Below are 9,874 nucleotides of genomic sequence, written 5' to 3'. Positions count from 1 at the left end.
TTTTTTTTTTTTTTGCTGTAAATGTGTGCATTTTAACATGAGGAGCCAATGGGATTGACTCCTTTTTGCAACCAGCCTCAAGCGGCTAGTTGACGAACTACAGTTTAAGGCTTCACGAGAAATGGGAGGTTGCCGCTTGCAGTGTTCAGCCAATCACAATGCACTGGGTCAGTTGGCCAATCAGAGCAGACTGTGCTTGTCGGAGGGAGGGACTTTTGTAGAAACAATGTGTTTGAGAGAGACTTAGAGGACATACAATAATATACAGTATTTGAAAGATAATGTGTTTTTCTTTACGTTAAAGCATGTCAACATACTTGTTACAGCAAATACATAAAATAATGATCTTTAAAAAAGCATCATATATGACCCCTTAAATTATAGCATATTGCCTATCAGCTTTCAAAGAGAGTAATGTTAAGAATACTGTATATAACACTTCTGTTCTATGCCATGAGCTGTATTTGGATAGAAAAACATTGTTCTGAATTTAATCTAAATACAGTACTTCAATCATTTCACAGATCTACAGATATCAATATTGCATTTAAATCAGCGTATAGAAGTAGTATACATTAACTAGGGCGGAGGAAAATAACATGGTCATTTTTGCAATTAATATTGTCTGTTTCATGCTTTTAAAATAATTCACAAATGCATTGCTTTTTTTAACTTCATGGGTTCCAAGATTTTTTTTTTTCTCCAAAATTGTGATACTGATGTTATTTAGAGAGAATAGAGTCTCACATAAAAGTATTGTTAATAAATTGTTAATTAGTCATTGTATTACCCATGACTTTCAAAATTTAAATCAGCATTTAATATCCAAAATCTACATTAATTTGTAATGTGTGTTACATTAATTAAATGTGTAAAGATATTTATGATTAATTAAAAGGTTGAATTGATTTGCACCCTACAAATCAATGTATAAAATCTTTAAATGTTTATTTGGCTGCTTATACAGCCCAAAACAGCTATTTTTCTCCTGTTAAATTTTCAGCGTTAAGATGGTGTGAAAGTAAGCTATTTGTATTTCCCTGATAACTGTAAACACTATGGCTCTCCAAAGCTTTCAAAGCATCACTTTGTTTCCTTAAATCACTTCATTTGAATGCATATGACACTTCTGAGGTCTTCTGTTAGTTGTATGTATTTTGCTTTTTACATAATCATATAACATGCTTCTCTTTTTAGTACTTTTGATGCAAACCTTTTTGGTGTGTGTGAGGGTCTACCATTTTCACTGATTATCTACACAATGCCACAATTCTCAAAGTATCTGCAATTTACATCTAACATAAACATAATCCTTTTTCTTGTGCTTGTCAGATGATTTGTTATAAACACACACACACACAGGAGCCTACTAAGAGAAGAAATAACGAAGGACGTTTTTTTTTTAGTTATTAGTTTCTAATTTCCTATGAGGGTCCTTTTCCTCTTGGCTGCTCCTTCTCTGCATGGGCATCCCATATTACTTGCTGAATGAGATTTGAGCTCTTATTTTCTGTCTGCAATGCTGATAGTGGACTGACCTCATCATCCTTATGAGCCATGAGGCAATCACACTTCCCAGCACTGGCATTGTGAGCTGCTTCATCTTAGCACTGCAGATCTCGGAAATAATTTTTAAAACTGTAAAACTCACAAGTTTATATTAATAATATTTATTTGCAAGTTTGATTATTATAGTAGCCTACATTATTTCTGTCACTACACTGCAACTGATTCCTGGTCGCATGTTTCAATTATACCTTTGTCTTTCATTTTCAGCTGTAGTATTTGGATGATTTATAGTATGTGGGATAATCTTGGGTCATAACTCTCTTATACACACATGTGTAATATAAAGCTCCAGGAGAGTTCTTCTTAATGGATTGGCCTCAGGTTAAATGTCTCGATCTGATCTTTTGCAGGGACCAAGTAAAATATGATGTACTTGTAATACATGGAATTTAAGAAGCCACATATCAAGATGTGCTGATAGGAATTGAGATCACTCAAAATTACATGTATTAAGTTTCAACCCCCTTTAAACAAGACACACATTTGACCATCTGCTGATTTGGAGGATTTTAAAGGTAAGAGGACATGAACTCCACAAGTGTTTGTGAATCCTCATGATTACATTCTCCAGCATGATTTGAGAATGATCTTGTGTTTTAATGGAAGCAGAAGCATCTGACTGTCTGTACAAAGGAGATAGACATAGTAAATATCAAATGTTACATTGTATCATTGACCTAAAAGTCATGCAGATATTTCCTTTTATGTAAAGCTTGTTTTCTTCCCACCAGTGTGATTTTAATATTGTCTCAGACTTTTGGACCCACTGTAGGCTTTTTATACATTATATCACGGGCTAAGTAGTAACATGTTATGAAACCAGTGCAGACTTTAATTTGTGGTTTCAAATTCTAAACTACTTGGTTCGCTGCAGGTCTCTTCAGTTCATCAACTTAAGTCAGATGAAGTTTCGAAGAGACAGAGAAAGTTTTAATTTTCACAGGGAATTTCTTATGTGATGCTCATGAAGCTTTTACTTAGAACAGAGTTAAACTGCAGCTGAGACGTTGGTGAGTCAAACCCTGAACATGAAAATGTCAGACCCATTTCACACGACTGCATGTTTGCAAATCAGTGCATTGATTAGCATTTTTCAGCCTTGATTTAAATGTGTGATGTTACTGTCGATTTATCATGTTTTTAAATTTCCATGTGCAGTGAATAAATGAGCTGTCACTAGACCTCATCAACATTCCCATGATTCCCAGCAGTAAATTGGTCGCTGGTAAGCGATATATTTTTAATCTAATTAATTACATTATGTAGTGATTAATTAATCAATTAAATCGCACATCAAATTTGGAGAAATTACCCACAAAAGATAATTTAAAGTCATTGTTGTGTAAAGCATTAAACAGAAATTACAAAAAGTAGGTTCAGCAAGAAATATTTTGAACCAGAACCATGTGAGTAAATGATGACAGAATTGTCATTTTTGGTTGGGTGAACTATAACTTTAATAATTTATTTTCTTAATTTTATTATTATTTCTATGAAAATATTAAATAAATAATAAATTAAAACTGCCAGTAGGTGGTGGTAAATGTATTAATGATTAAGTCATCGAGTCATTTATTCATTTGTTTGATTCGTTCAAATGGCTAATTCATTCATTGAATCATTAAGATTGTTCGAAATTTGTCGAATGTACTTTGTTCTTCCATAATAGCCCTCATTTTAAATGACTGGTGCCCTTGAGGGTCATGGCCTGAAATTACTGCAGTTCTTAAGACATCCTTAATACCTCATAGTCAGTCAATAATAATCACAAAGATCATTTTTATAAATGATGTGCCCAGTGGGAACTTGAACTTGAAACATTACCATGATGAATATAGACATGTCTGTCAATGGACCTTATTAATTAAAGAAACAGAAGCAGAACAAATACCTGAGTAAGAAGTTTGCAAACCAAGTATAATGTACATTGTTTTGCACAAAATTGAATGTAGGACATTATTAGAATGGTTTTCCAGTGTTCATGAACAAGGCTCAGCTTTTTTGAACTCAGAAGAAATAGAAATGTTGTCTGGCATGTGTCCAGTTTAAGGTGTGATTATAATGCCCTCGCTTTTCTATACCAGTTAAGTCACTGGCTGTGATATTTACCACAAACTGGAATCTTGAGAGGTCTCTAATCCCAAGGAAGTTTAGTGATATCTGAAGAGAGGAATTCAGAGTTTTAATGATTTGTGTAATAAATCCATGGCCCTCACTGAATGATTTGCTTAAGAAAAGCTGATCCTGTGGCCAAACAATGAGGGTTTGCTGAATTTCGATAATGAGTTCTACATTCCAGAACTCTAAGTCACCCTGCTCCCTGCTCTTGCCTGAGAAATCACCTATACTGGATATTTCTATTTCTGTCGAGGGCTTTGTGAATTAAAGGCAAGAGTTTAAGAAAATCTTGTTATTTATTCATCTGACTTCTAATTAATTCTTCATGTGCCTTCAATAATTCACAACCTATTTTTTTCAGCCATTTTCTGTGAGTGCCAAGATTAATAATTTATCCCAACAGACTTTGTCTGTAATCAATGCTGGTTGCTATCGCCAAGATGTCCAAAATGTCCTTGTTTTCCCTTTAAATTTGAATTCAACCCATTGAAACTCTATGATACTGAAGCATATTTAATCAGCATAATAGGGCTTTTATTCTGTTTGTTCATGTGACGTCTGCATGACTTCCATACTTTTATTTTTTATGTTTTTAAAATATTTGGATGAGGGGGAATTTTTTTTTAATGGAATATAACTTCACCTTAAATCCAAATAAAACAATGTTTTTCTTTTCATTTTTCATATTTCAGAATTTGTCACTTTAACGGTTCACTCAGTATTTTTTCCTCATTAAGACTGTATAATAAGACTGCATTCAGCGTGGTTTGAGGGAGCAAACTGCCTCTGTCTGTCCAGAAATAATGTTTTAAATGAAGAAGAGTAGAGGGGCCCCATCCATGGCCTCCAGGTTGGGTTCAATTTTTTTATAACCAGTAAAAGTGGAGGAGACTGATCAGACCTGACAGTAACTTGGGGCCCAACACAAGACACCAACCTTTAACCCGTCCTCCACTCCCTCTCTTCCACCCAGACTGTGATGTCATGTAGAATGTGCTTTGCTTTACCAGAGAAATCATTCATTCTCCGAAACAGCACTGTATCCTGTACTGCATTAACTGGCCTGAAGCAGTACAGAGGGGCAGCTGGCAGTAAGATGCTTTCAGCAAACATGTTTAATCAGCATGAATCATCACATTAGAACAAGAAATATCTGTTCAGTAGTCATTGGGTAATACATCATAAAACAGAAGTGATACCGAAAAAAAAAATGTTTTTATTTTTCCAGATCTTTGCATTTCAGGAAGTTTTACATGTAATTTCATGAAAAAAAAAAAAAAGAGTCATGCTTCTGACTCTTGTCTGATCATTGTCAGAACTGGTTACCAGAAGTCACTTAGTAAATAAGACATAAAGTTCAACATGGAAATGGATCAACCAAACAGAAGCTTTATTCAGTGCAGGGCATAAATAGAGCTTAGATGAAGTACTGCATGAACTCTCTGTATTCCTTCTTGAGTCGGGGGTCTGTGGGCGAGAAATGTCTTCAGAAGGATGAGATCAGCCTTGGATCAGAAGGGATACATTTTCATTCATTCCAGTGAGCTGGCAGGGGAACAGTTATCATGTGAATCGTTATCATAGAGCTAAAGAATCCTCAATCGGGTGATATAAAAGTAGAAGGCACATGGTGGGTAAACACTAAAAATTAATATTTTTCATAATGTGACAAACATTTAGTTTCATGACAACTTAAATTCCTTAATATATAGGCCTATAGCTTGAAAGAATCTGAGAATCAGATACCAATGTGATTTATTTGTAACATTTCTGCTTTAAAATTATCACCTTTATCAGTGAAATTATCAGTTCTCTATTTATTATGATAAAATATAACTATTAAATATAAAATAGCTTTTTATTATTTATTTAAAAACCCACTATCTTCTCTAATGTTTTTGTATTCTATCTATTTGTTTTCTTTTTATTTATTATATAATTAACAAAAGAAAACAAGGCCTCTAGCTTGCTCTGTTCTTTTTTTTATTCTATCTGTTTTCTTTTTATATATAATATAAAAAAAACTTGCTACGTACTGTGTTAAGTTAACTGAGACTTGTTATAGTACTCGCATATCATTGCTCTCGTTGATTTTGATTGCTTCCATTGTCCTCATTTGTAAATCACTTTGGAAAAAAGCGTCTGATAAATGACTAAATGTAAATTATGAATCAGACATTTCTGAAATAGACTGTTCTTGGTTTTGGAGGACAACCCTTTAATAAATAAATGAATAAATAACTATCCCTATATTCATACATTAATAATTATATAAATAAATGTGCATGGATATAAACAAACAAACAGACTATTCTTGCTTCTGTAGGACCAGATCCATGATAATAATCATAAAAAAATGTATAATTCAGTAAACAACTTTACAAAATAAGTGTGCAACTAAATAAATGAATTAATAATTAAATACAATTAATAAATAAATAAACTAAATAAAACTTGAAATAATCCAGTCTTGTAATTAAATAGCTGTGGATATAGGCCTAGAAAATGTTAATTTATTCTCTTCCTTCACTCAACATGTTAAAGTCAAGTCATGTCAAGTCACCTTTATTTATATAATGCTTTCAAACAATACAGATTGTGTCAAAGCACTTTACAGTATTAAATAGGAATATAGTGTGTCAATAATGCAAAATGACAATAGTAAATATGTAATTTTAAGTTAAAGGCAGTTCATCATTGAATTCGGTGATGACATCATCCAGCTTGTTACAGCCCTGCCTATTTTTCTCTTATTTTGGTTAAGGTTGCAGGTTCCTCCTGGATGGGCGGGATTCCAGTGTTAATTATTGGCACCTGTGGCACCCTATTTAAGAGGCTCATGGAGCTGTGATCACTCTCTCTCATTTTGGTTTGTTTGTTTGAAGAGTGGGTTGATATTCTGTGTTCACATTTGTTTTCCACAACTCCACAAACCCAATTTCTAACAGCTATTTGATTTGATTCATTGGTTATTCTTTAATACTTTGACCCTAGACATTATTTGATTAATTTGAAATAAATTTACAACTGTATTGAAACCTATTTTTGTCTAAGTGACCTCTTTATGTTGTGACTTTGAGCCGGGTCGTAACATAAATTGGAGCCTCGTCCGGGATCAAATTCTTGTTTGAAGTTGGGGTTTTGTGACTTGTTTTTCAAGTTTTTTGAGAGTGGAGCATGGAAAAGGTTCATAGTTATTGGATTAATAGAGGACTCCGGTTAGGTAGAGTGGTCCAGCTGGGTTGCTAGTCAATCCTTCCAACGGAGCACTGTTTGTTTTGTTAGTTTGTTTTGTTAGTTTGTTATTTTTGAAGGTATCCCGGGTGGAGATTTAATCTCTGTTGGGGGTGCGCTATTCAGGGCCTGGTTTTTACCAGGTGACATGAAGTTCAGCGTTTAAAGTGGCCCCGAGCCTGGTAAGCCTTTGAAGATTAGAGAGGTTCGTTTTTTTTTGTTTGTGTAGTGTTTTACCGGAGTGGTTCTCTAGTATCCATGCCAATTGGTGTGGTACTTTGAATCAATGGTTAGTGTTGGGAACTTGTGAAATTTATTTTGTTTGTTTGCTTTTGAGAGAGCATTTTTTTTTCATCCCCACTTTCTTCAAATTGGTAAGTAATTTTACACCAATAACAAACGTAGGGAGTCAATATACTAATTAACATGCAGTTTCGTGGTAGCTACCTTGTTGAATATTGTCAGCAGTTCAGGAGTGATTGCGTGACTTTTGAATTAATCTCTTTTTGTAAGAGTATTATATTGTTGGCATGCTACTTGCGGAGAGGGTTTTGTTAAACCTTTGTATTCGTTCTCCATAGAGAAGATAAGGGGACTGATTCTGATTTGTTAATCTGATTTGTTGGTGTAGATTAAATTACCATTAAGTAACTTTGTGGAAATGGAGTTGTGTATAAGGTAAATCTTTTTTTTGGTGGAGTATATTTAAAGGATATTGTTCTGATTCGTGTGAACTCCTAAAGTGGCTACTTGTTTGAAAACTTAGAGGTTTTTAGCAATGGCTTCCAATGTGGAAGAATTTCTAAAAGAACCTTCAGAGGAAGCACTTGAGAAGTGCACTAAAGAGCAGCTTTTGTTGGTTGCTGCTCATTATAATATAGAGCTCACTAAAAGTGATAAAAAACTTAAGGAGTCTATCTTAAAGAACTTGAGGGGCACTTTAGAGGAAGAAGGAGTTCTAGTTGCAAAGTTACATGTTCCAAGTAACGTTGACAGTGAAGTAAAGCTAAGGAGATTTTTGGGAATGACCGGCTATTATCGTGCCTTTTGTCCCAATTTCGCTAGTGTAGTGAGTTCTCTTACAGACTTGTTAAGTCCAAAAATTGATTTTGTGTGGACAGACAGTTGCCAGCAGGCATTTGATAATGCCAAGGCCCTGTTGGTTAATGCCCCTATCTTGGCAGCGCCAAATTTTAAAAATGCTTTCAAACTGGCAGTAGATGCAAGTGAAAATGGGGCAGGGGCAGTTCTTTTGCAGGACGATGATCAAGGTATTGAACACCCAGTCTGCTTCTTTTCTAAAAAGTTTAATTCCCACCAAAGAAATTATTCTGTAATTGAGAAGGAAGCCTTGGCAATGATTTTAGCAGTTCAACATTTTGAGGTTTATTTGAGTAGTGGCAACCCAATTGAAGTGTTGACTGATCATAATCCACTAGTTTTTTTTGCAGCGAAGTTGCAACTCTAACCAGCGGTTGATGAGATGGAGTCTCTTTTTGCAGTCTTTTCCTTTACAAATTCATCACATCAAAGGAAAGGAGAATGTTTTAGCCGATGCACTGTCTCGTGTATGACATTCTATACTCCTGTTTTTTTTTGTAAATGTTTTGACATATTTGTTTATTTTATTATTTGTTAAATTTATTGTGTTAAATACTTTAGGTTATTTAACATTTTGTTGATTGAGGTGTTACAGCCCTGCCTATTTTTCTCTTATTTTGGTTAAGGTTGCAGGTTCCTCCTGGATGGGCGGGATTCCAGTGTTAATTATTGGCACCTGTGGCACCCTATTTAAGAGGCTCATGGAGCTGTGATCACTCTCTCTCATTTTTGGTTTGTTTGTTTGAAGAGTGGGTTGATATTCTGTGTTCACATTTGTTTTCCACAACTCCACAAACCCAATTTCTAACAGCTATTTGATTTGATTCATTGGTTATTCTTTAATACTTTGACCCTAGACATTATTTGATTAATTTGAAATAAATTTATAACTGTATTGAAACCTATTTTTGTCTAAGTGACCTCTTTATGTTGTGACTTTGAGCCGGGTCGTAACACAGCTCAATTCAGTTTAAATAGTATCTGTGCAATCAAGTTGACAATATCGCTGGATATTAAGTGTCCCCAACTAAGCAAGCCAGAGGCGACAGCAGCAAGGAACAAAAACCCCATCTGTGAGAGAATGGAGAAAAAACCTTGGGAGAAACCAGGCTCAGTCAGGGGGCCAGTTCTCCTCTGGCCAGACGAAACCAGCTGTTTAAATTTTAGGCTGCGGCAAAGGCACATTGTGCAGAGGACTCATCTGTTTCCTGTGGTCTTGTCCCGGTGGCTGTGTAGGAGACAAGGTCTTCACTGGGGAGCCGTCTCTGGGGCTCATCTAGTTTTCCTGGTCTCCGCTGACATTCAGGACTGTCTAGATCATATCTAGGTGCTGATTCACCATCTGGGCTGGATATGTATTTGATCCCAGTGACTGTAGTGACCCCCTGAGACTGGATCTGGTGGATGACCTCGGAATAAGAAAGAAACTAATATTAGTGTATATGCTAATATTAAAGAGTTCAAAGAAAATTAGCACATAAATTACTCACCCTCAATGTATCTATATGACTTTCTTCTTTCAGATGAATCCAGTCTGAGTTATATTTAAAATTGTCTTTGATATTTCAAGCTGTTAATGGCACTCAGTGTTGCAGTGCATCAGCCCAAAAGAAGTTAAATAAAAAGCACCTATCTATAAAAAAAAGTGTCTCACACAGCTCCAGATGGTGAACAAAGGCCTTCTGTAGCAAATCAAAGTGTTTTGGTAAGAAAAATATCCATATCAAAACGTAATAATCACTTTAAAGAGCCAGTAAGATGAAAATTCTAAGCTTCCTATCACTGTTTATAAGTCCTGTACATTAGGTTTAAATCCATCCAAGGATAAAAAACATTGTCATTTTGTCAAAAT

This window comes from Carassius auratus, unplaced genomic scaffold, assembly GCF_003368295.1.
Source record: "Carassius auratus strain Wakin unplaced genomic scaffold, ASM336829v1 scaf_tig00016558, whole genome shotgun sequence".
Classification (NCBI taxonomy): Eukaryota; Metazoa; Chordata; class Actinopteri; order Cypriniformes; family Cyprinidae; genus Carassius; species Carassius auratus.
This window is presented reverse-complemented; position numbering follows the sequence as displayed.